The sequence below is a fragment of the Dermacentor albipictus genome, chromosome 9 (assembly GCF_038994185.2).
Source record: "Dermacentor albipictus isolate Rhodes 1998 colony chromosome 9, USDA_Dalb.pri_finalv2, whole genome shotgun sequence".
NCBI classification, from domain to species: domain Eukaryota; kingdom Metazoa; phylum Arthropoda; class Arachnida; order Ixodida; family Ixodidae; genus Dermacentor; species Dermacentor albipictus.
In genome coordinates, this window is record NC_091829.1 from 32,384,103 (window position 1) to 32,411,698 (window position 27,596).

At 44.9% G+C, this 27,596-nt stretch overlaps 1 long non-coding RNA gene across 1 annotated transcript; it reads left to right on the forward strand.

The window, feature by feature from the left end:
* Positions 1-10,161: 10,161 nt before the first annotated feature.
* LOC135912698 (uncharacterized) lies at positions 10,162-15,205 on the forward strand. The gene is made up of 3 exons (XR_010567757.2): positions 10,162-10,462; positions 10,937-11,014; positions 15,118-15,205. It is a non-coding gene; the product is annotated as an uncharacterized lncRNA (long non-coding RNA).
* Positions 15,206-27,596: the final 12,391 nt, after the last annotated feature.

The following is a 27,596-nucleotide window of genomic DNA, read 5'->3' on the forward strand; positions in this document are numbered from 1 at the left end:
ACGGGGCTACCGTCCATTAACTGTCACCTATGTGTTATGTCAGCTTCAACTTCACAACAGAATACTTACCCGTGTGCTTTCCTATCACTATCCATAATCGAACTGACTTTCCTGACACACACACACACACACACACACACACACACACGCACGCACACACACACACACAGGCACAGGTACTTTATTCCACCTCTATTACATCACTTCCCACTTCATATGTTGAGCCCAAGGCAGCTGTCACGGGGCTAACGTCCATTAACTGTCACCTATGTGTTATATCAGCTTCAACTTCACAACAGAATACTTACCCGTATGCGTGCCCAGCAAGCCCAGCAACGAGCACACCAACGAGCACACCAACGAGCACACCAATGAGCACGCCAACGAGCACGCCAGCGAGCTTGAGGTGAGCGCCCACCGGCTGCCTCCCACCGATGTTCTCTCGAAAAACGACGGCTTGCTGTTCGCCATCCGAGGCCAAATCTAACAACAGCACCTTGACCCGCGTACAAAGCGCGGATACAAGCTGCCGGCGATCATCACGTGGAATAATGCTCGGCAACAACGGGTGCGATCGCAACAGTTCGCCTGCTGGGTGAGTGTAGACTAAAGGTGAAATTCCGTCGTTGAGGCAATGTATAGATGCATTTCGGCTAAGCATCCATGCCTGCAGTGTTCAATAAGTAAATATAAGGAAGCCGGCCTTTCAACAAACTCTTTTTCCGATAGGAATGCTGCAGGGAGCTTGCGAACTACAGTGAATCCGCTTTCACCTCGCCGCAGCAGCTAGTCAAGAAACGACGATAAAGTTGTGAGTTCTTTATGGCGCATCACTTTATTTGAGAAGGTACACAAGATATGTGTGATTCCGTAGCCAAAGGCTAGTAGAACTACAAGAATACATTTGAAAAACTATAAGTACAATAATACAGCGAATACATAAATAGGAGTTAATTACGAGCAGATACAAAACATGTCCCAGGAAAAAGCAAAAAAAAGGAGGAAAAAAACAGGTGCGTTACAGCGAGAAAGAAGCAGTTCTTTATGAAGAAAGGAAAGGTGGTCACTATCTTCTGCAGTCTTGATGGAGCACGGCTCAGTCCAGATGTCGCAGGGAGGCTCTTGAGCTGATGAATAGAACAGCAGCATACAACACTTGAAAATAAGCCTAAGTCTGCAAGGTAAAAAATAAGTGTGGTGGAATTCACAACATCAAAACTTAGAAATGCATCACTTCGGGAAGCAGAAAACATTAGGTAATAGTAATTCTTTTTCGGTTGTCTTAACAAGTTTTGTGAGATCCTAATTTTATGTGGCGTGCTATTCCATACTTTAGTTCCAACAAACAGTAGTAGACGCTTGCCATATATACATTTCATTGGCGGTAGATTTAAAGTATCAAAATGTTCTCTCCTAGCGAAACGTTGTGGTGTGTAGAGTAATGGAAACATGAAATGACTTGCTCAGTGTTATAACGCTATCAACTCATGTAGCTCACCTCCATTCCCATAAAGAATCCAAAGGCAATATTTAACTTGGAAAACAGGGGCTTACTTGCTTCCTAGCATGGCGAGAAAATGTTAGAATGCATATTGCTCGTCCTTGCATTCGTCGCACTGTTGTTACAAAATTGCCGTTTTCGTAAAGTGGTCTCCAGATCAAACTGCTGCTGGTGATTCGAAGTTATTGTTCCAGTTGTAGCCGAGCGGTTTCGACTAACGTTGATCAAATTGTCTGATATGGTGAAGCCAAAGTTGGTGGTTCGATTCCAGCGTGCGCGTAGATATGTTTGATAGGAGTGCGCATTTTTCTTTTACTTCAGGCAACGGGTGTGCCGCGGTAGGCTCAGACCATGACTTTGGGAAACGGGTAAACATGATTAGCCCATTTCCTATCTTTTAACTAGCGTTCGTAGTAAGAACCTACAAGTGTTCCTGAGAGCAACCACTTTATTAGCTATTCAATGCACTTTGTTAGCCCTTTCAAACAAGTTTTGAGTGATGATATTGACACGTGTACTTATATTTATCGGGCGACCACGTTTCGCCGCCTAACAAATCTGATCGCACAGCGCGGGACGCGCCTGCATGTATCCGAAGTTTCTGTAAAGTTATTGATGCTCCTATCCGCTGTCTGTTGTCGCCGAACCTTGTGTTATCTGATTTCATCGCGTGGCGCGAATGATGTAGAACTTTGTGTAAGGCACGCGGGTCCCAACGATTAGTCTGGAACATTCGATGACTGCAGTATAAAAGCCGACGCACTGGACACGATCAGATTTTCGACGATCGCCGACCGTGTTCGCCGCTATCGTTGTGCTATAAGCGTAGCCTGTTTTTGTGGGCACAGGTTCGCCCAATAAAAGTTAGTTTTGTCCTTCACAGTATTGCTACTGTGTTTTTCAACGTCACCACCACGTGACAATATTCAGTAAGTAAAGAAATAGAAGAATGCGCGTTGGCGCGACGAATGAACCCAGCGCTAAGGTGACTCGAAGACGTGCACTATGACCCCTATTACACGCCCACCCAATCAGCCGTTGCTAGCAGCGAGATAAGCTAAAGGTGTCATCATAGGGAAATAACTTCGACAAGAGGGCACACTTGGCGAAAACTCGCAACAGGAAATACGTCACACTATTAATACTGCCATCCATTAGCTGTCGCGAGCATCGGAGAAAAGAATGTGAAATAAATTTAACAGAAATTGCTCTATCTTTTTTTATTCTTTCCTGCTAGAACTAAAAAGCTTTGCGTAGAAATGAAGTTAATCTTAGAGGCTTATTTTTCCTACGTTACCTAGCAAGAAGCTGATGGCACGCCAGACGAGCCTGATGCTAGAGTCAGACGCGTCACCGAAGCGAGCGAGGCCGGTATCGCATGTGAAGTTCGCCTGTATGGTGTCCCGTCCCCTCTTTTTATTTTTATTTTATTTTGATGTAGCATGTTCTGTTGAGCTAATGTTGGGTTGACGATTCGTACTGGGAGATGCTTGCGACACTTTTTTGTATGGGTCCTAACATTACTGTCACTCATTTCTGTAGTTCTTGGGCAAGCTCGCCGCACTGGGCTTTGTGACAAAGCGAGAAGCAGCTCGGCCGTGTGATGCAGTTAGTTTCACGTCTACTGAATCTTACTGGGAGATGTTCGTGACGCTTCCTCCGACCCCCAACATTATTGTAATTTCATTACTTTTTGGCATAATTTTGAGGCACGCTCGCCGCGCCTGGCGTCGTGACGCAGTTAGCGAAAAGCTGCTCGGCCGTGGTGACAAAGCTAGTTTGGCGCGTACTGAATCTTAGTGGGACATGCTTGGGACGCTTTTTATGGACCCGCAACAACATATACCTTCTTTAGGTACTCACGCTTGTCGAAAGCTAGAGGAGCGATTGCCTAGAGTGATAACACGGCAGTGTGTTGCTTGTGCCGGCAGAGCGCGCAAAAGACAACGCCGAGGAGCTAAAAAGCCAGCAAGTTGTAACTCGCAGATTCTGTCGTCTGAAGGACTGAAAACAGTCTTTGCCCCCGGGCGTTTCTCTTGAGTGCGAATAGAAGGCATTCTGCGAGCGCCTAGCATGGTATAGTTGATAGCCTTTGTTGTGGCCACTTCTGTGTACGTAGCGTATCATCGTCTCGGCTGAGGCCAAGTTGCTTTCAAAACGCGCAGTCGCCTGCGAATTTGTGCTTTTAATGTGCAGGAAATATTGCTCGGGAACGGGGGAATGCTTGGAAGTCAACTGTGTTATTCCTATTCTATGGTAATGTATTGCGCGAGTCGGGTATTTTCTACGCCATGTATGTAAAAGAGAATTTCTTTTGTTTGTAACACCGCCCATTCACCACTTTGGCACGTTTCGCGTCTACACGCCGTTTTCCTATAAGGTATAAATACCAAAATCCCACATGCTTGTAATTTACTTTTTTCAGCTGATGCCATCCGGTGGAGCTTCGTACTGGTACTGCTGCTTACGTGGTGCCACGACGTTGGATGAATGCACAGAAAGCCCGGAACGAACATTCACATAGAGCAAAATAAACATTCCCTCATTTCACTAGGCGTCGTGCGTGTACTTTGTGAAATTTCATGTTGCACAGATTAGATGGAGGCGTGTAAGATCGGATTTTTACTAAATAATAAAACCATAACGCACAGACCACGCGCGGCTGAGCGGTAGAAACCAAAAAAAAAAAGTGTCGCGCCGATCAGCGCAGCCGCTGTGACGCGTACCAGCTAGCGTTCAAAACGCGCCCGCCTAAAACCGGCACTGGAAGTGTAGTTCAGGTATCAATGCTGGCGGCTTGGTGCGCCACATTCGTTTCTGCCTCTGGGCGCTATGGGAGTGCAGGTTCTTGTTGAATTTCTATCTCTAAGGTGTCATTATCGGCTGAGTGGATTTAGCGGGCTACGCAGAACGATGCGCAGTACGAAAGAAAGGGCTTCAGCACGGTGACTGTGAGGATAGAAACGAGCATGAAAGAAAAATAAAATTCAAAGAAAAACGACCCCCGTGTTACCAAGTGAACCCGTATTTCGCGTGAGCGTACTTTCATTTCTTTCCAAGCGCCGATGCAGAACTGATCACGTGCCTGTCCGACCACCGAGTCATGTCGGGTGCCGAAGCCATCCGTTACCACGATAGACAGAAGCTTTGAGCCAGCTCGCGCTGTCACTGCTGTATGTCACCAATGGAGAGCGGCAGGCGTTCGCCTTCGTACTACTGCTGTGCGCAGCGATTGAGTTAATGGAATCAAAAAGTCGGTGGTGTCTTCCAGTACCTTTTTCTTTCCTTATAAGGATTGCTTTCAAACACACCCGTACCGCCGCGTGCGATAGGTTATGCAGACTAATGTGCATGCGTACCACTTCTTTTTAAAAAGAAAAAATATATATATATGGCCTGCCCACCGTTCGTGGGCATATATATGTTCAATGTAGAAGTAGCCAAAGATGCCGTGTTTCCTTTAGCTTTCAAAGTTTCTACACAATCCCTTTCGACATTCTCCTGGAAGTGGCTCTTTAATGTTGCGTATAGCAGCGAAGCCGTACATGCTACACGTGAAAGTAGGGAAAAGAAAGTGAGCGCGTGTTAAAACGCTCAATTACGATCTTGAGCTCAACTCGTTGGAGACGGCACTTCGTGAAGTGGCCAGGACAGTAGGTTACACGCCAAAAAAATAATTCCTCCAGATCAGGATAGCCTTTACGAGCGAGCATTTTCTTCCGTAAAGCGGCTGCTACTGAGCACGGGTCGCAGGTTCGATTCCTAACTGCGTGGGCCGCATTCCGTTTCGGGCCTTGGCGAAAACGCCCTATACTCGCGCTTTGGGTCGACCTCAGGTGGAATAAATGAACTGACATCGTAGCTTGAGAGTTGCTTATGTGATACTATTGCTCGCATTGTTGCTTTAAGCGTGTCTTCGTAATATCGTGGCACTATTTTGACTCGTATGCGATAACCCAACCTTGTTGTAACTGCATGTTGATTTTTATGTGTTGTATGTGTTACCTGTATGTTGTATTTAAGACCGTTAAATTCGCCTGCACCATACTTTTGTGCCATCGTCTCCTTATATCACGTTAATCAAAATATATAAAAAGTCGACAGCCTCTCTCCTAATTACTCCTTGCGTCGTAGCAGTGCCTAAGCCAGCCATTAAGTATCCCCCAAAAGCCTAAATGAGCGCAGTATCTTTCATCCACCGCGGTAGCGCAGTGCAATAAAGACAAAAAAAAAACGCGGTAGTGCAGTGTCTACGCCGTTCCCTCGCGGACCACAAGGTCACTGGTTCGATGCTGGACTCACTGGAATTTTTTAGGACCGCGGCTCAAGCCCTAGAATAACTCAAAATCTCTTTTTTTTTATTCTAATTTCACATGGTGCATCTGATAAGGATGTTATCTTTATTCAAAGTCCATTTTTCATTCCTAGAGACGCGCCTCCTAGAGATATGATACTGTCTATCTGAGCAACGGTAGCGATCTATTTTTAAAGCGATACCAAATACAAACAGGAAAATAAGTTTAGACGAAAAAAGCATCCATAAAAACCATATTTTAGTTAATGTCTCGTCGATAGGTCGCTTACTAGAAGACAAAATGGAGTTCGAAGCTTTATTTATTTTTTCAAGTTTCGCGCGTAAGCCACCGGGTCGTACGTTAGTCTGACGTCACCAATTTCAAAATATCATTTCGCTATTTGGATTGTTCTGGTTCATTAAATGGGTTTAAGAGATGCTGAGTCTGCTCTCTCGTTGTTTTAGAATGCGAAATAGTCCATAACTATCAATGAAAAATTAACAAAGCCCGAGCACATGCCATTAAAGAGTGATGACGTCATGGCGACCTGGCGCGTGCACCCACATCCCTCTTTCGTCTCCGCGTCTTTCTCGGATTACCAGGCTACCTCTGAAGAAATTAGCATTTATTACCTTTTTCTTCTATTGTGAAATGGCAACTTGCTAACAAAGCTCAGATTGTTTGTACGTGAAATGGTGTTGTTAATACGGTATCGCGGCACACTTCCTAGCGGTTGTGCGCGATTCGTTTGCTTCAGCGCCGTAATGACACTAACTGATACGCTGAAGCTGATAGTTCAAACAGAAATATCTTCGGGAATGCTATTTTCTAGCAAATAAAATGTCATCAGCCTCGGTAGCACAGTGGTCAAGGCGTTGCGCTGCTGTGCTCGAGGACGCGGGTTCGAATCCGGCTCCGATGCAGTGCACGAACGCTCGCGTACGCCATGGATTACGTGCAAGTTCGAGAAACTCCAGCGGGCAAAATTTACTCTTGCGATGTCTGCTACGACGTGCATCATAATCAGATTGTAGTTTGGCGCGTAAGAACTGCAGAATTTACTTCCCTATTTTTTTTTTTGTTGTTAGTAAGCTTGCCGGAAGTTGGGACTGCTTGAGAACATCCGGCCCCTCAGTTTGCAAATGGCGTTTGCACCGCGGAGGGCGTCGTTCCGCTACCTTGCTTTCAGGAATGTAAGCAGGTTTCTTCTTTGTTTTAACGGTATTTTAAGAGAAGACAAATCGGCGACGCCAGCGCAAGACAAACGAAGCATTAGAGGAGCTACGGAATCCAGCCGGAATTTGTGCAAAGGCCTGAGCAGTGCCGGCTATGGGCGGGACCAGACGTCGACGGCGAGTACCTTTCCATTTATTCTTTCCTTTCTTGTACTCCTAATTGTGGTGCCTTACTTTTAAAAAAAATGTAGTTGCGAGGCTTTGCCAGTTCTTAGACCCCTCGACACAAGAATACGAGCATCGCGCATTGGACGCCTCTAAATTTTGCCATTCATTGTTCATTGCTTTCAAGCATTAGTAAATTTGTAGGATTTACTGCGCATCTGTATTCTGTTAAAGTTTGAGGGCTACTCAAACGAGCCTGGAGTGAGACGAGATGGAAGAGTGACAGCACGTTAGTAAATAATAAGTCTGCCTAATGTATTTGTAAACAAAAAGTTGTTCGCTGTTTCATTTCCGCGTTAGTCGGCGACGTCTGCCTCAGACTCCTAATAACAAAAAGAAAACAAAAAGGTGGTTCCTGACAGAATGATAATTATTACCGACCAAAGTTCATAGAAGTGCTGGAAATTCAAATTTAAGGAATAATTATCGATAGAATGACTACGGCGTAATAAAAAGCGATGCCAGCATGTTCCATGTGTAGACTGAATTGTTCATTCAGCTCAGAGAACGTAACTGGAGAAACTTTTAGTAATAAGAATTCATTTCAAAACCCGTTGTATAATTGCGAACTTGAGGTCAGCGTGAAGTGAAGGCATTGTCCCCTGCCAGAAATTCCGCGGCTTGCACCAGTCTCGAGAATCGCAATGTGCAGCAACGTGTTTTCCTGCTGCAGTGAATTTGTTCCCGTGCCATCGTAAACACGCACTACGGAAACTTTGCTGGGATAGCAACGCACTTCGTCTCATATCTTATTGTCAACATTTCGCGAGCCCTTTGCAAGACACAATGCTTCTAATAAATGGTTGCGCCTAAACCACTAGCTTACTTCTATTGTAATATTTCAACCTACCCTTAGCCATTTAAACAGCAATTATAAATTAGGTTATATTTTAAAATTTGTTAGTTAATGCTATTTCAGTTTCGGACAGTCGTCGTGGAAACACGTTGTATGTGTATTTCATCCTTTGGCCCAATGAATGTAAAAAAATATTGCCCGCCTTGCTCAGACAATGCCATTTGGGTAACATTTCGTTCTCTTTTAGTGAAAGGCACCTCTCTCCACCTGGCCGGGCTTGCTCCCTAAAACCGTATTATATACATGCAATGACTCGCCGTTTAATTAATCCTGTCATACCCAAACACAGCTACACATTCATGAAAATAAAAGCAACTTGTTCACTTTTATTTCTGGCCGTGGACAGTACATTTGTACAAAAAAAGAAAACAAAAAGGCAGATTAACAATGCTGTTTCAGTAAAAGCTTAAATAGTATAGTAATGATTTATTTAGTAACGACTGTTTTACGTCATCCACGGCTGAAACCTCGCTCCAGCGTATAAAAGATGCTAGTATAGGCTACGAGTTGGGTTCATTTGCTTAAACTTAATTTTTTTGACCTCAAACTCGGCGTATAGTATAAGATACGTTGGGCATTGCAGGGACAATGCTCACCTTTGCGAGATAATAATTACACAGTCAAGTCTCACGAGCTCCAACGCGTACGAGCACACAATCTTGCGGCACACTGGTACGATCGATAAGAAGAGTTATTCATGCGAATTGCGTCAGGCTGATATATATTTGACTACAGCTGACATGCAAGCGAGGCGCAAGAGCGTGCCTTCCTTTTTTTTTTTGTCAACTAGTAGCGTAGGAATGCTATAGGTTTGAGGGCGCTCTTCAAATGACCCTGACGGAAAGACTCGCTTAACCAGGTTTAACCTCATTGTTTTCGAGAAAGTTGGAGAACTATATAGTAGCCACACACGAAGCACGAGGGAGACAGCGTTGTACAGAACGTTTCTCGTGACCAACAAGCAAGCAATAGCACCCACGACGACTTCTGTGAAAGCCGCACCTCAGAGGAGGTGAGCCTTTGTTCTCGAGCATGCCTCTTAAACGCTGAAGAACAATGGCGCTTCGAGAAATTTACTTGAATAACTTCACTGCACCTATCCGACCAATCTAACGCCTACTAAGGCTGTTGTTGGCCGCCGTTCATTCATTCTACCCATTCATTCATAACGCGAGCGGATCGCTAGGGCAAAACGAACGCTCCGATCAAGCATTGCCGCTCGGGAAGAGCAACGGGCCAAATTTTACACATCTGCGTGGCCGCACTTGAAACTAGTTCTCAGTATGAAAACCTGCAAGTGTCACCAAGTGTCGTCCACGAACAGGACTCAGAACTACCTGCCCGTACGCTGTGTGCAGCAATGAGTTTGTCTGTACTGTACTTGCGTCGCAAAACTGAGCACAGGTTCCAGCGAGAAGACAAAAACACAATGACAGTTCTGTTAAAGTTGCATTTTACTAGCACATTACAGCGCATGTCTTTTTCGCTCAGCCTAAGATGCCGGTTGTCTTTGTAAAGGCGAGCCACCCGCATATATATATTCCGGGTGCAGCTCCTTACAGAGAACATAGGCAGCAGGCAGAGCTGTCCGTGTTGTCTCACTTCCACCTGTGTTCCGCTTTCCGTGGTAGAGCAATATTATTGGCCGCCTAGAAGGCGAAAGTCGGACGTTGTATGTGTGACATTAAAAGCCTTGACGCCAGACCTTAAGTCGCCGTCATCCAACTCGAACGTCATCGTTGGCTTCCCGGCCTGTTAGCTATACTGGTTTAAAAATGGCAAGACGCGCGCAAAGGTTGCGCAAGAGCCGGTTTCTTGCATCCATTATGTCTTGGTTATCTAAAATAGGAACGGTGGTACATATTCAACTATATATGTGCTGCAAGTACGTACTGCAATATGCAAACAAGGCCTATGTTGTTAGTACTGCTTGAAATCACAAGGTAACACGCGCGCTAAAGAATCGCAGGTGGTAAGAGATTATTTCCTTGTCTCTTTCTTTCTATCCCAATTTATTTCTCAAAAAGGCAAGTTGGGCGACTTGGTAGGCTACCATAGTCCAAATCAGCGTGTTTTTCTTCATTCCTTTGGCGTTTATTGATTTCGCATTTTCTTTGCTCTGGGACTTCGGCGCAATAGCCGGTGATGTAGCCTGCACTGATATCGCGGCTTGCTTTTACCATGGCTGCCGTTTTACGGTGCATGTGGTTGCATGCAAGGGTGCAGACCTGATTTCGTGAATATATTTAGGTTTTCCTGTCTGGCCGCAACTCACGCCGCTTTTTCGTAGGGACCACAGAGTGACTGAAAGAATACTGGCCGCTCAATTTTGTGGCACATTTCCTTGGCTCGTGGTTCGAACAAGGCAGGGACGGACACACAGGTCAAGCTACGTTTCCCAGCAGACGAGGTGAGACCAATTCTTGCAACTGTTTTGAAATAATTACGCACAATCAACATTTCGCGTAGCAGCTGTGAGAAGTGTCTTCTCCTTTTGCTGTCGAACGCTTTTTTTCTTTTTTGCTGTTCGCGAAATAGTCTTATCAACCATCAGACGAAATTCATACAGCCTCCAATCCAGTGCGGCATTCCACCAAATTTGATGACGACGTGTTCATAACATAAATTTGCTCCTCGCGTTTTCTTATTTCGGCCAATTCCTCGTACTTCAACGCTGTCTTCGCCACAGTAGCAGGCGATGTAGCCTGCACTAATATCGCGGATTGCTTTTGCTTTAGCTGCCATTTTTCCATTCGTTGGTGCATCCGATTTAGGGCAAGAGGGTATACCGGTTATTGTGAATAATAGGTTGTGTCGTCAGGCCGCAACTTTTTCGAAAGTGCCGCAAATTCGCTGAAAGAATGATAGCTGCTCGTGCATGTAGGGCGACTTTCCCGTGGCTCATGGTTCCAACAACGGGGGGACGAACAGCCGGGCCAAGTTCCATTTCCCAGGTGACAAGGTGAGCGCATTCTTTTTGTGAAGTGATTACGTTCAATTCACCTTTTCTGCAGCAGCTATGCCATATCAAGCATTGCTTAATTTTTTTCTGTAATACGCTCTTTTTTCCTGCTCGAGAAGTCGGCGTATCAACCGTTAGAAAATTGCACTAGATCTGCCAACTCAATGCAGCACGTCGTCGAATTTCATGCCGGCGCGTTGAAAACGTAACCTGTTCGTTTCAGATTCTGAAACGCAATTGTAAACTTGCTAAAAGCAAATTCAAGCACTATTGAGGGAAGCTGTACGTTTGACGACATTTTGACGCGTTTTTGCTGGTTTGTGCCGTGGCAGCAAGGTGGAAAGCATGCCAAGTCATGTACATGCCAAGAACGATAAAATTATGCCGAAAGAAGAATGTTACGCAGGTCCAAGTTGCACGCTGGAACCTAATTGAAGTCAAGCTTCATATATAGGTACCGCACAACTAACGGTGATGCATACAATTATTGAATTTCATCCTATGCAACGAGTACATTTACGCAGTGCTCATGCACAAACTTGGCTTAGCACAATTTTTATAATTGTGCACTACACGGTTCAGAAGGCATTCCCAAATATGCCAACACCCAGTCAGGCGTATGCACGGTGTGACACGTCTGTGTAGCAATGTCACGAGGACGAAGGCGATGGGGGACGCTTGTCGAGGCATAAGAATGCTGACGACAGGTTTGTGCACAGAGAGCACGAACAGATTTGTAGTCACGCGTATTCGAGGCAGCTGCAACGCTTGAAAGAAAGCGTGGTTCGGCAGGTCTGCGTAGGCGGTCACAGACTGCCCTTTGCTGTTGCGGCCACGTGCTCATGTCGCTGAGTATCTTTGAAGAGCGATCTCATCAATTTGGGAAAGAGTTTCTTCGGTCTTCGTTGACTCACTAGGTTAAAATTGGGAATAATCAAGCTTACGTTGTTCAAGTTGCTTTAAGAGTGATACCAGGGTATCGCATACCACAGTGTTTTTTTGTCTGTATTGCGGTAGCTAGCTGAGCGAGTCGGTACATCTGCATTGTTGTGGCCTGTTTTCCTTGTGGACGATCCTTGAAACATTGCTTTGTGTGCAGTTTGGGCTTCCTGTTTGTTTCGCGAACTTAGTTTCCACTTGTAACGTTACGTCCCTGTTTAGGTGTGATATGTGGATCCCTGGGATTAGTGTTACATTCTGTTAAAAACGTTTAAATATATGTCACACTTCAGTGATATGCTGAGCACGACAAGGTTACGACACAACGACGTTGACATGACGTGATAATGACTACATTGTCGATGACTCGACAGTTTACTGGTGTGGCAGGAAGAAGTTGCAGTGTGGTGTGTAGAATGTTTATGGTTGCAAAATTTAAGTGAATAGCTTTTTTTGCCTCTTTCGCCATTTGTAGATGGTCAATGATCATTGGTCAGAAAAATAAGGTTCGTTGGACCGTTTATTAGTTCATTACTTCCCTCGTCCTGTCATTTCTCCGTTGGTACGTCCAGGGCGTTCACTTACACTGGCGAGCATCGCCGATGGTTTCCGCCTGGTAGCTTTCTGCCACAACATTAAGGTAGTTATGCACAGGCTTCATATTCACCATCATACAGTTGTCATACTGCCGTTGCTTTTTAATCCCATGGTTGTCAGGCTCAGCATGTTGGTCTCGTCATCATCCATGCGTCATTGTTGCTATGCCATAACCATTTCCGTATCTCATTGTCCTCGTTAATGTGCTATCTTCGCCACACTCCTGTAGCGAGGATTTAATCGCCATCAAGTCGGCGTCGTGTCAAGCTTTGTCACAGCCGTCATCGCCTTTACGGCATGTCGACGTTTCGCCGCAGTTGTCTCCGTGACGTCATCGCAGTGCTCGTGGTATCGCTGTCACCACGACTTCCTTAACATTATTTCGTGCTTCAACGTCGCTTTCACACTTCGGTTTGTGTGGTGGTCGTCGTAGCATTTTGCCTTCTGCTTTTCTCTATCTGTCACGAACTCATACTCACCCACACAATTGTTCACCGTCCCAAAGAAGAGGATGAGTGTTTTGGTAGCTCGACCAAAGCTTAAGATGCGACATAAGTAAGCAGGCAGGCGGCTACAGCCCAGTTGAGTACAGCGTAATCAAAGCATTGTACACGTTGCAGATGTATTTCAATCCTTCAGCAGGAACTGTAACAAATATTGCGCATCTTACTCATGCACAATGCAGTTAGCGTACTTATTTCCCTTTCTCCAGTCGGACAGAGTTATTCCTTAATACCTATTATGTACAAGTAATGTCCTGGCGCTTAATTAACCGTCAAGGGAAATTAAAACTTGTGCACGTTTATTTGTGGCCGCGGAGAGTACAGGTGCGGACCTGGGGTCACGGGACCTATATACATTTTTGTGAAATCCAGCTGCGGAAACGCGATAGGCTCGAAGGCACGCGTCAGAGGACGCTGACGAAAGGTGTCGCGTAACCTCGTTGTCACCGAGAAAGCTCGAGAGCTATATATCAAGTGCGCGCTAAGCACGAGAGGGGCGGTGAAAATCTTGAGCGACTCGGTTTTGTGGCGGCAGGAAAATTTGCTCATTGCGGACGCCTAGCGTTGCAGTGTAAACTGTAGGTAAAAAAAAAAAACGGCACCGCCTAAACGTTGTAGAGAACGACTTTTACAGAGAGCAACCAAGCGGCAAGGGAATCCACGGCTACGTCGTCAAACACCTGAAGTCTGTGAGGTGTGTCTTCATTGTTTGAGCGCGCCTCTGAAAACGTGGAAGAATGATTGAGGTTCGTGACATTTTCTCTCATAGGGGGCTGCTCTAAATTGCAGGCTGCTACGCCAAATTTGAAGTCTCAAGTCAATTGTACTTGCTTCGTAACAGCTGACCGACTGCTTAGTAAGGTTTGCGCATTCGGTTAGTGACTGGTCCGGAATAAGTATTCAGGCCCATTCATAGGTGCGTAGAAGGCGCGAGCAGCTCGCATTATGGAAAACCAAGCGCTCTAATCAACTGTTGCCGCTCGGCAAAGGCAACGTGCGCAAACTTACACATCAGCCTGGGCACGCGTGGACCCATAGGTGCACCACAATATCAAAACCAGTAATTGCCGACGAGCATTGTGCCCGGACACCCCGCACGCTGTGTTTTTTACTTACGGCGCCAAATGAACACAGGCACGTGCGAGAGGAAAACCACTGACAGCGCAGTTCGACTTTTCAGTTACCAGATTATAAGACCACACGTCTCCTTCGTTCACGTAATTGTGTCGACCTTCCTTGTAAAGGCAAGCCAGCCACATCTACTCTGAGTGCAGTATATTAAAGAGCCCCTTGTACATGACCTGCGGACGTAGTGAGACCGCAGATCAGAAGTGCAACTTCGGCGGCATCAGGCAGCGGTACCACGTTGTGTCCCTTCTATTCCTGGTTCCACTTTCTGTAGTATGGCACCCTCCAGGACCAAATGGGGCGTTAACGATGGCGCATAACTTAATTTTCACTTGCCAGAAAAGTAGTGAGACATCAAAAAACTTTTCCCAGGCCTTCAGTCGCCGTCGTCCAACTTGAACCTAATGCTTGGCTCCTCAGTGTGCAATACACTACTAACTTTTATATGGCAAGACGCGTGCAAGGTTCCGCTCCACTTCGATTATCTTAAAGTAGCACGACGAAGTAGCGGCGACCATGCACGGCAAAATAGAAGACTTGTATTCAGTTCTGCTGGTGATCGCAAGGTCACATGCGCGCTAAAGAACCACACGTGGCAAAAGATCGTTTCCTTCTCTTATTCTATCGCAATTTCTTTATCAAAACAGCAGACTGGGTAGGTTGGTATATAGGCTAACATCATGCACATGAGCATATTTGTCTGCATTCTTTTTGCGCTGTTTGAGTTCGGATTTTTTTGTTACTTGAACGGTTATTTAGCCAGCACTAATATCGCGGCGTGCCTTGGCTGCTATTTTGCCTTAATTCGGCGCGTGTGATTGCATGCGAGAGTGCCTAACTTCTTTCGCGAGTACCTTTAGCTTCTGCCGTCAGGCCGCAACTTTTTCGATGATGCCATAATGTGACTGAAAGAATGTTGGTTGCTCGTGCACGTAGAACCTTCTCGTGGCTCGTGATGCAAACAACGGGGGGACGGACAGCCGGGCCAATTATCCGCATCCCAGCAAACAAGGCGAGCACAATCCTAGCTGCTCCATTCAAAGATAAGTAGTTACATTTAACAAATTCTTCGTGTAGCATCCATGCGATATGTGCCTAGGGCTAATGTTTTCTTTAAATTGCCTTTTTGCCGCTCTCGCAGTGGGTGTACGAACCGTTAGACAAATGCACTAAGCTGCCACTTCGGTGCAACACGCCCCTGTTTTTGGTGTCAATGAATTTAAAACAAAACTTGTTCGTTCATTGTTCTGAAACGCAATTCGAAATTTGTTGCAAGTGCATTCGAAGACTATTGCAAGCAGGTTTACTTTTACCGAAGTTTCGCCCTGTATGTTTTCTGTATCTGTCGCGGCACTACCGGTGGAAAGAATGACGAATCAGGGGATATGCTAGGAACAGAAAATAATGGAAAAATTATATGCAGATTCAGCGCACATGTCGAAAGTTCTTTGAAGAGTAGCTTTATAAGTAGGATGTACACATGGGCCGTTAGTTACTTTTTAATATAAAGCTTCGACTACGCAACGAGTTGGATCCTATGCAACTAGTAATTTCATGTATGTTAAGGCAAAGTAAAGGTCACAGACTTCACCTCGTACAGTTTTCGTATTTCGACAAGCGGCTGTAGCCTGAACAGATGTTTATAGTGCTGGAAGTGCTACTGTGCTGTGCGGTGGCAGTATGCGGTGACAGTGACCGACTGTGATTGTATGTCTACGCTCCTTTCTTTCTTTATCGCTGCTTTGTTATCACTTTACCTCCCCCACCCCTCACTCCCCAGCGTAGGGTAGCAAACCGGATCTTCCCCTCTGGTTAACCTCCCTGCCTTTCCGCTTTCCTCTGTCTCTCTCTTTCACCACACCATTAAGAATCTAGTTCGAAATGCAAACACCAGGTCAGGTGGATGCACAGTGCGAGACGTCTTCGTGGGGATGTCACGAGAACGAAGGCGATGTGTGACGCTTGTCGAGGGAAGAATGCTGATGACAGGCGTATGCACATAGAGGTGGGACACATTTGTAATCACGGGAAATCTGGACGCAGTGGGAGAAGGTGCAGCTTCTAATCTGGAGAAGGTGCAGCTCGGCAGCTTTGCGCGGATAATCGCAGAGAGCCATGTACCTTCATTTGTTGAGACTACGTGCCTTGATGCTTGTCCCACTGTACCCAAAGGGCGATCTTATCTTTGTGGGGAAGAATAGTTCCTTCGGCGTTCGTCAACGTACAACGTGAAAGTTATGAGCAGGGGCAATTGCGTTGCCCGTGCTGCATTATTAGTGAGACCAGTGTATTAAATAGCATGTTGTTTTCGCCTGTGCCTGTATCCTTTGTGGGCGATTCTGGAAGCTTTTCTTTTGTGTGCGATATGTACCTTCTCATGTTCACTTCTGTTTATGGCTTTCGGGAACGCTTCTCTCGTCACGTCAGTTTTTAGGAGTTAATTGTGGGCCACCGTTGTTCGTGTTACATTTAATTATAGACATAAAATTATTAATACTAATGATGATAATAATAACCAGCGATAGCGGCATGCTGTGCACGACAACGACAATATTACGACACAACGGTGTTGAAACGACGTGACGATAACTGTCATGGATGATATTTGTTCAGCGCGTGCGTCTCGTTATTGACGATGACACTAAAACAGTGGAGCGGCCGCGCGTGCTGTAAACTGCTTTGCTTGCGCTTTCTAGCCAGTAGCGTTTCTCCCTTCTTTCACCCGTTTTCTTGGGTGCTCGTTGGTCAGAGTTCATTTCTTGATTCGTTCTCTACTCCTCTCACTCTGTCGTTCATTAGTTCGTTCAGTGGTTCTTTCGCTAGTTAGTTTAGTTAGTTCGTTCCTTAGTTCTCTTTCAGTGATTCATTAGCTGGCGCGCTGGTTCATTCGCTTATTCGCTTATTCTGGCTTTTCACTTACAATGGAAATGTTCTGCTGTGGTTTCGGCCCAGAGCTTCAGTTCTCGTGCATTGGCGTCAAAGTCATCATCAAATCGTCACCATTTCACGCCCCGCACACTCTCAAGCTCCAGCGATCGTCACAGAGGGCCAAAAATCAACCGCGGCGCGTTCTAGCATGAAGCGCGTAAGTCGAGCTACTGTAATGTAGTCGTATACTTTAAAACTCGGCTAAACATTGTATCTACATGTGTACACATAAAAGCCGACAGCCGTAGTTAACAAGTCATATTTTACAAAATAAGTGAGCCATTGATTTTACTGGAGATCTGTTATTTAAGTCTCTGTCATAAGCAGTCCATTAATATCGACAGTAGTCTGGGCCGTTTATTGATTGAAATTGTACGACGATAATATTTCCTAACAGAGGGGCCATTTCCTTTGAGCAGCATCACGCAGGTTCGCTGTAAAGCAATTTTCCTTTGATATGAATAATATCTCAGTGAATTTATGCGTCAACATTCCATAGCCGCCACAAAGCGAAGGAGTTTAAAGACGGTGAATTTTATCAGCTGCTGCGTTTCACTGGCATAACGGCTGCACGACTTCATCATTATTGATCTGCCACGTCTGGCCGGATAATGACGTGTTGCTTGGAAAAAAAAATGCGCGAGCTAGAGCGAAAATTCATCGCTGCAACCGAGCACGGTCTGCTTGGAGATTCCCTACGAAAGCGGAACAACCTTGCAGCCTCTGGCCGTGTGCACCGGTGAGTAAAAAAGCAGGGCCTCGTTTTCAATTTTGAATTTCATTGCGTGTCATGCGTATAAAACATATTTCTGTAGTCGTTTCTTCAAAGCGGAAAATAGCAATTGTATAATAATTGCCCTTCAAAGGCAATTCTAACAAAACTTTTGTTAATTTGCCACATTGCTAAAGTTCTTAACTTGGAGCACAGCATAAATAATACAGTTCTGGCTGTTTCTGCATAAATGTTACATCGCGATAATTTACCTGAAGATTAGTGGCAAATGTACTTCCCGTGGAAGTTAGATTCATTGCATTGGAGATGTAATAAAATATCACTAGTATCCGGCGTAAACAATTGTGACCAATTCGAGGTTTGACTAAGAACAGCTGACACAAGGGCATCATTAAAATAAATGCCCTTGCAAAACAGTGTTGTGTAGGTGTGCTTTTTTTGTCGTGGAGCGTTTTTTTGCACCTGTATTAGTCAGACATGAATGACAAGTTCACCCACGCTTACACAATAGTAATTGAAGCGTTTTCTTCCGACTCTAGCCTTCAAGATGCCTCTCGTGTTTTTTCACCTCTTTGGACTTCATTGTCCTTGAACGTACAAGTTAACAGTGAATGTCTCATCATTGAAAGCAAGAAGGACCAGAATCCTCCGATGTATGTTTCTGAACACTTAGAACCATGATTTGTTCATTCATCTGGCAAACTTTTGTTTCATCATTCCTTGCTTGCATGTTTGTCATGGCTTCATAATTTCTACTTACAGAAAGACTGACAAAAGAGAGATCATTGGTGCGCAAGCTGCCTACGTCAAACCATAAGAAGCTCAACGGCGGTCACCATAATGACAACACGTCTTCTTGAACTATGTGCCTCGCCATAATATGTTTACAAGTTTAACGGATAGAGGGGTCGGAGCCCTGTCAGGAAAGCAGCAGTCTACAGCTCTGTATCGTACCGAGCGGGTATGCTAAAATTCCACATACAAACTTACTTGCTTTTAAGGCCATTCGATGACAAACGAAGAAGTAACGCGTTGAAACCCAACTTGTTTCTTTTCTGGTCATCAGAACGATGACAAGTAGAACAGAACAAGATAGCAAGCTCATACTTGCTAATGCACAAGCTCTGTCATCTGCGCTTTGCAAATCAGCTTGGTGGGCAATAGCACCCATTATCAGATGCTTCAGCAAAATATTAAACTGCGTAAGGAAGACAGGACGTGAACAGAAACATATACGTACACAGTTTAACATTCTCGCACTTTAAAACATTCTTGAATTTTTGAAGCGACTTGCCCAACAACATGAAGTATCTGAGTATTATATGCTCCCTTAGAATAATAATTTCTTACATGAAAATGCAAAGACATTTAAAGTGATCCATAGCGGTCATTGCAATACATGTATTGAGGAAATTACACTTCATGAGGAGTGAATCCCTGGCCGTTCCTCTTGCATAGTTCATGAGCAGTTAGCATGAAACAAATAACTAGGATAGCCCTGCACACTTAAGATAAGAGATGCCAGAAAAGGCAAGCTCACACAACCGGCCTACTTCACATCTTACAAACTTTACAAACCACTATACACAATTTTTCTTTCTCTTTAAACAGCTGACAAACCTGAGAACAGTGTGTTCCCGCAATGTTTTAAAGATACACTCAGAGAGTAGTAAGTTTGGCTTAACGTTTTAGCCATTCAACAGTGTACGACCAAGGGAAGCCTCAGTGTGGGAGCTTGACTTCGTCATGGCCATTCCAAATATGTCTGCTTGTTGAAACGTTGGCTCCAGGCTGAGGCTTCCCTTGCTCATCGCTATTGTTCAACTGAAATTTTCATCTCCTAGCAACCTCTCTGCCATATTTGCATACATAAACCAAGTTTTTCGTTTTACAAAATCAAACCGCAAATTAAGTTTTCGTATAATCTCTGAGCGTGGCTTGCTTATATGTTTGTTTAGTCTTGTTAAGTCACACAATCTTTGCAGAAGTCATTGTAAGCACTGTTGTATCCATAACGTTCGTTGCGACTACTCCACTTGTGCCAAAACTTTTAATGCCGCACCTAAACGCTAAATGTGCTGCTGAAGTATGAAAATCAGATGACATGCGCTGGAAAATTTAGCATGCTTTTTTGTTTTTTTTTCATCGTAGACTACATGCCTATAGCCAATATATTATAAAAAGAATAAGAAATTGCAGCGCGAGCACTTCCTTTGCCGACCACATTTTATGACTCTTTTCTTTAATCTAGCTGAAATCATAGAACGCAGACTATACACGCATAGTGTGAAGCACACCAAGCAGCTCTGCACGCACCTAAAGTGCAAGGATAACCCAGCATAAATATCGTTATCTGAAGCTTCGTTCTACCTGCTCTAAGCGGCACGCCGAACACAATGGGAAAGATTCGCTCGATTTCAGCTTTCAATTTCATTAAATAAATGGCTATTTGTGTTGCTTTGTGTTGCAAACTCAGCGGCTGACATGAGGTCCGCCCTACCTGCGCGAAAATTGTGAGAGTGTACTGCTTCATTCACCATTGACAATAAGCAATGTAAGTTTACTCGTTTGAAGTCTTTTCTTTTGCCATTTGAGACGTCTCGGTCCCTTGGCGATATATTATTGATCACTGTGACCATGTTGGAGTAACATACCCGCCAATACCGACCGAGAGTGGTAATAAAACTTCAAGTGATAGAGATAAGATAATGCACAGAAAGGGCAGGGAGGTTAACCAGAGGTAGTTCCGGTTGGCTACCCTGCGCAGGGGAAAGGGTTAAGGGGGATAAAAAGAGAAACTTCAAACATCAACGAATGTGCAGTGCAACCAGCCCCACCAGCCACTACAGCAGCGGTCACATTATTCCCTATCTAATTATAATGATAATGGTTTTCATTTTACCTGCACCATCTCTCGGTCGTATACTTAACATTACGACGCTATCGCTACCCTTTCTTCTGTTTCAATGTGGAAGGAACAGTTTCCCTTCTCTAGGTGTTATAGATGTTCTGATGTCATAGCACCGTCGTTTTGTAATCTTGTGGTTGCCCTGCTCAACATGCCGGTATCTTCATCTGCTTGTCAGTGTCGCCAAGTCACCGTCGTCGTTTCCGTAGCTTTTACGTGGTTTTGTGCTGTCTTCGTTACACCGCTGAAGTGGTTACGTCATCGGCGTCATGTTGACGTCACAGTAAAGCGCCATCACCATGTTTGGCGTGTCGTCACCTTGCAGCGCTCGTCTTCGTGACATAATCGCAGTGTTCGAGACATCACTGGCCCCGTGACGTCCTCGCCATTTGTGTCGTGCTGCAACACCATTGTCATCGTTCACATAGTGTGGTCTTCGTTAAACCCTTGCGATATCAATTTGTGTTTCTTTCTCTCAGACGTGCGCACACGCACATGCACACACAAATTATTCGCCTTACACTTAGAGGTTGAATCATCTGGTAACACGGCGTGGAGGTTCACGTTAGGGTGCATGAAGACGGCTTCCCGCACAGTGGAGACTAGAGTAACACTCACGTAAAAAAACCTCAACAGTGTAGTAGGACCAACCTTTATATGCGCAATTCACAGGTTGTTATATGTGTACCTTCTTTCCCTACCCACTCTCGTTTGGTTTGCCTACTGCTGGGTCGGTCGGCACTTCGACAGATATACTTGTGTATATATCCGAAAGAAACAGACGTCCTAATAAACGAGTGCATTATAATAAACTCCATCTGTAGTGCACTTGATTTTCTTTGAATTTGCCATTCGGTATGTTCCACTGGTTGTGTGCCGATTCTTAGCCAATCCTGCAAAATGGTATGTGCCACTGCGGCACCAGAGGTACAGAATCGTAAACGTACCTAGACATGTCTTACTTTTCTGTGCATACACCTGTCATCGCCATTCTTGCATCGACAAGCATAAGTCGCCTTTGTACGCGTGACATCGCAGCGTACATTTATAATGCTGTATAGCCGCCTGATTTGTGGTTGGAAATTGGTCATAGCTGGTGGACGGTGTAGTCTACAGACATCAAATATTGCACGAGATTGAAATTGTGACCATTGTGGTGAATACACGTATACAGTGTATGAGATTAAACGCTGCGCAGGATAAAACTAAGCACAATTTCATGCATCGACGTTTTATGTATAGCATTTATCGACGCGCTTCACTTAAGCTTCACACAACATAGATTACAAAAAGTGCACCGGATCTGCATAATTTTATCGTCTGTCGTGCATCATACGTTTCGGAGTGCATATTTAGGCCAACTGGTTCATTGAGGTTGTACAACAGAGTGAAAATTCAGGAAACGAAATTGTACTTCTTTGTACTTTCCTACATTTCGTCTGCCGTGTTTTGTTTATTCCTAAGCCACTGACATTCTGCACCGTTCTGTGAAGAAACATAAAATGCTAGTGAAAACGTGTTCATTTGATGCTGTTCATCTCGCTACTCGAGGAAGCCCGTTATGTTACTTAATTCACGGCTCATTGTTCATACGATGAGCGTAGCCAAGCAATTGCAGTTGCAAAATTGGGACAGTCAAAGGAGTAAAATTGTTACAGGAATGAAACAAGTCTGTGCTTTGCACCTCTTGGAATAATTTAAAGAAGATTTGTGGTATAGATTTAAGCGATTTAGAGGGTGCATTACAACAATCCTGATGGTTATGCAACGCTGGGTTCTCTATTGGTCGAAATGTTATCAGTACGCCAGCATTATAAATTTGTTGAATAAAGACGTTACGACTTTGCTAGTTCGTAATATAATACAAATACTCTGACGACGCAAAAGAAAATAGGGCAAATACGTACAAACCATGCGCGCAAACGTAGCATAATATTCGGACAAATCATTCAAAAACAGGAACAAAATTATATGATCATTCTGGGATACTTTAACTAGTTGTGAGCTGGAGAAACTTACTCCACTCTCACGCACAACAAAACCAACCGGCATATCTCCTTCTTCAAGAGTATTTGTCGCTTTTTTAGTTCTTGCCCAAACTCACTCCGTCGTTTCATCATAGCAATAGTCGGCGATGGTGGCCTTGAGAAAGGGAAGCAATACATATACGAAGCCAAATCTCAAGAAGAAAAAAAATATAATATAGCAGTCATCATCATCGCCAACGTATTTATGTTCTATCTGCCATATTCTGTAACCCGTGACTTGCGCCAGCTGATTCTATCTTATGTTCGCAAACTACCTTACACCACTAATTCTCTCCCCTAAAAGACATATGGTGGTTAAATTTGAAATGCGTTAGCATCCCATGGGTTGGGTTATGCTGTCACGTCAGGAACTACGGTATCATTGAGTGTGTCACCTAGGCCCGTCTGTAGAACCTACGATTTCGCTCCTTGTTCCTCCGTTTTGATTTTCCCCCTCATTACGCATAGTACTTATCCTCTCCTTCATTAGACTGATTCATTCGTGTTTGTTTAGCGCTATGTTCGTGTGCTTCACTCGCGTTTGCCTATGTTTCTTTTACTGGCCATCAGCGTATTAATCTTGTGCCTAAAAACACCACGGCCCGTAGCTTTGCATTTGAGCTGGCGTTGCTCTATATGGGACTACGTAGGTGCAGAACTATCATCGATGCGCGGGCAGCCAGAGCTTGTGGAGCAATATCTTGGGTCATGACTGCTCGAGCGATCATTTTCAGAGGTGATCCCACCGAATCCGTGCGACTATAGGTCTGGGCTATATCTGTTCCTAGCTCGCTATTTGATGGTGTATAAAAGAAAGTCAAGGTTCCGTGCCCTCATCATTTTCACAGTGCTTCTCACATAGGCATACGATGTCCTTTCTTTTTTCTGTTTATTTTGTCTCATCGGTGCCGAGAACCAACCACATGAAATCGACATGGTCGTGTCCAGCACGCATCTGTCGGGCGAAGACGACGCTGGCCTTTCGTGTGTCATCACCAGGCAAAGAGTCTGGGCAACACTGTGGCCTACTCTACGAGCCAGGCCGGCCAGGTGATCTTTTTCAATGTTTATTGCTCAGCCAATTGCCTATGAAACAGTTTCGCGCACTAAAATCAAGTATGGCAATGCTCCTTGTAATCTTTAGCAATGAAGTGTTAAGATGCCATAAATGTTTATTTCCTAATTTTCTATTTCAGACATTTATCAAATAAATGTTTACATCTAGTGATGCCCCAATTATTTTACATTACTATGATATCATTGCCAAAAATTACAAACACGTTTAGCTGGAACTTATTCAATGAAGTTACGCACGAAGAACTCGGTACAAAGAAAACAGAAAATGTAAACAGCTTGACAAGTGAAAGTTAACCGGAAAATAGCGTGAAATCTTCCGCTTCGTTCATATCGTGTATGGGGCTACTGCTGCCCAAAAAATATTCAGTTATCAGCAAATTATCGCCTTGTGTTGCTGCTTTAATGGGTACATTTCCCACTCCAGAATCCCAGCAGTGAAATCTGTCTTCTCCACGTACTTCGCTTAATTACCTGTTATAGTCAGCCCTTTCGCGAAGCATTTTGCTCTAGAGAAACGAGATGGCGCTTTCGGCGGCACGCAGCACGTTGCCTCAGCGAAAGCGCACAAATACGAAACCATTACTGGTTCTGCCCGGCTAATGCAAATTGTGGAACGATGGAGGGAAGACGTGCGTGGAAGATGGCTGCAAAAATAGCGACTCGCATATTAAGGAATGGACTCAATCTGTGTGCCACTGCTACGTAAGGACTGCCTGCGTTACCGGCCCTTCGCTATGCACGGATTTCCTCGAGGGGAAAAAATCACTCATCTGCCAGCGCTGTATCGCTGACCTCCAAAGAAAGGACTTCAATCCCCAAAAACCGGCACTTAAGAGTGAGAGCCGCTTGTTACAAAATGAACCAGAGCCACTTAGTGGCATTCTACGTTTGTCGCACGTTATCTACACACATCCACCCCTACTCGCACGCAAACTTACGCCCATTCTACCGCGAAGGTGTGAAGTATAAGATAATGGGCGCACACTTGAATCATAGCGCCGAAGCATGGTTGACGGTGACTACACCGACAAAGCCCGAATGTTGGAAGCTAAACGTTTCCTGACGATCGGCAGAGTAAGCAACGGACGAGCGATAGTAGGTGTGTTCTGCAAGAAGCTATCAAAAAGCAGAGAAAATTTACTTTCGAAGCCTTGTGCGCAACAAGAACAAATATTTCGCAACGGAGCACACACGAGAACATTTAGGCTTAAAATAAACAATCATATAGTGAGTGCTCCGAGGTACTTTACTGAGACAGAAACATGACAAACCGCTGCTTCAAAATGTTTGCCAAATAAAGAATGAAGAGTACACAATGATCAGGATTTAATTCATAAGCAAAAAGTTTCAACACCTTGGAATACATTTCCAGCCCTGCTTTTAACACAAAGCATGGCATACACGGCTCGCGCCGTTTGGACAAGGCGTAATCAGCTCTCAAAGCACTTGCAGGTCCTCTAAGGCTGTGCCTAGAACGACCTCCCCTCCAGTCACGAATTACGATCGACTGTCGATAAATTTGTGAAATTTACATACTTGTGTGCCAAGGTACCGGGCACTCAATCGAAAGCAAGTCAAGGTGGGATGAGAATGGCTTTACATTTTATAGGGACCCATCTCAAAACATAGTAATTCAATATTAATTTATTGCGCAGTGAGTCATGCTACGTTTCTTCATTAACAGTATTGAATCACCCGCTCGTATTACATGCACAGGTTAATTAGTGGGTGCAAGCAATACAAGGAAAAAATCTTTCGCAATTACTACCGAAACGCCCCACTTCAGACGTCCTGTAAAAAAACGGTAATGCCTTCACCAAAGCGATCGTCTGAAAGAATACCGTGTACTGTAGCAAAGAATGCAAAGAATCCAGGCTTCTTCCTGATTGATGATAATGCAAGCTTATTCGGTTTACCGCTGCCACGCATGCTTGTCAATGGCCATTTCATAAAACGAAACAGAACATTTTCAAACGGGAAAAGAAGAATTAAGAGTAAATGACTGATTTATTTGGGGCCAGAGTCATTTTCAATTAAAGTCTCAGAAATCATTGAGCCCACAGATTCAATTCTGAGTATTCTAAAGTCTAAATGCCCAACGCAAAGCCTTAAAACGACAATGTTGCAGTTCAGTACACTCTACTGTGCTACATTTGTAACTTCTTATTATTGCGGTTAGCACTCCTTCAGAACTTCATCCAGCTTGCGATATCTTCGTCTGTCCATTGGTTTGTTTACCACTATCAAACGTGTTCCATGCCAGTTTGGCTTACGAGGTAGTTCGCGAGCTAATAAGTCTAGTATCGGTCTACTGTCCGGAAGGAACAGGGTTATAAAACCACCTTCGGATAAACATGGTAACTAGCTATGTGATGGTATGTGCTGCCCTTCAATGAACTTCGTTGAAGCCATTCTCGGTCACTGTGTATAGGCCGCACGTCAGTTAAATTCTTTTACACCCACTTTGGTCACCATTAACCGCAGTAGTGGATTAGTGTCTTTGGCGTTGTACTGCTAAGCCCGAAGCTACTGGATCAAATTCCGGCCGCCGTGGCCACATTTTGATGTGGCCGAAATGCAAAAACAGCCGTGTACCATGCACTACGTGTACTGGGAAGAGCCCCAGATGGTCAAAATAATTCTGGAGTCCTCCACTACGGCGTGCCTCATAATCATATTATGGTTTTGGCACGCAAAAGGCTAGAATTTATATTTTTTCACGTAATACGTACGTGCTGCCCTTCAGTAAATATTCTTGATACTAACTTGAGTAACTGCATGGGTATGTGCCACTAGGTAGGCGCCGCTTTTCAATAAACCTGTTTCACAGGGCTGTTCTATAGCAGCATGGCGTCTTGCTGCCTGCCCTGCGGACATGATGGCCAGGCCTTCCAGCACGATGGTGTCTGACAGCCCGCCTTGAGAACCTGGCGGCCAACTGTTCTAGAAGCCTGGTGTCTTGATCCCCGCCCTGTCGAACTGGTAGACAGCTGACGTAGCGACTTGCTCACTCGATGCCCACCCTGTTGTCCTGGTCTCCAGCTGTTTTAGCAGCAAGGCGCCTTGATGTCCTCCCTGTGGAGATGGCGGCCAACTGATCTACCTACGTGGTATCTGTATGCCCGCCGGGCTGGTCTGGTATCCGCTGTATGTTTATTAATTTATTTACGAACTGATTTAGCAGGTTGGTGTCTTGACGCCAGCGTTGTGGATCTGGTAACTATCTGATTTTCGATGTGGTATTTCTGTGCCCGCAGTGCTGATCTGGTGGCCAGCTGATCTTGTGACCTGATAACTTGGTGCCCGCCCTGGGGACAGGTGGTCAACCGTTCTAGTAGCCTGGTGTCCTGATCTAGAACCATGAAGATACCAGGTGATCTGGCGACGTGGTATCTCTAAGCCTATACTGTTGACTTGGTGGCCAGCTGTCCTAGTAGCTTGGTGTATTGACGCCCATCCTGTGGATCTGGTGGCCAACTGATCTACTTATGTTATATCTCTATGCAGACACTGCTGACCTGGTGCCCGGCTCTTATAGCAGCCTGGTGTTCCGGATACCCGCCCTGTGAATTTGGTGCCCAGCAGTCCTGGGGGTCTGGTGTCTTGATCCCCGTCCTGTGGATCTGGCAGCAAGCTGATCTAGCGACCTAGTACCTGGCTGCCCAGCCTGCTGACCTGGTAGCCAGCTATTTAGCTGTGCGATGTCTTGCTGCGCACAGTGTAGACTTGGTGGCCAACTGTT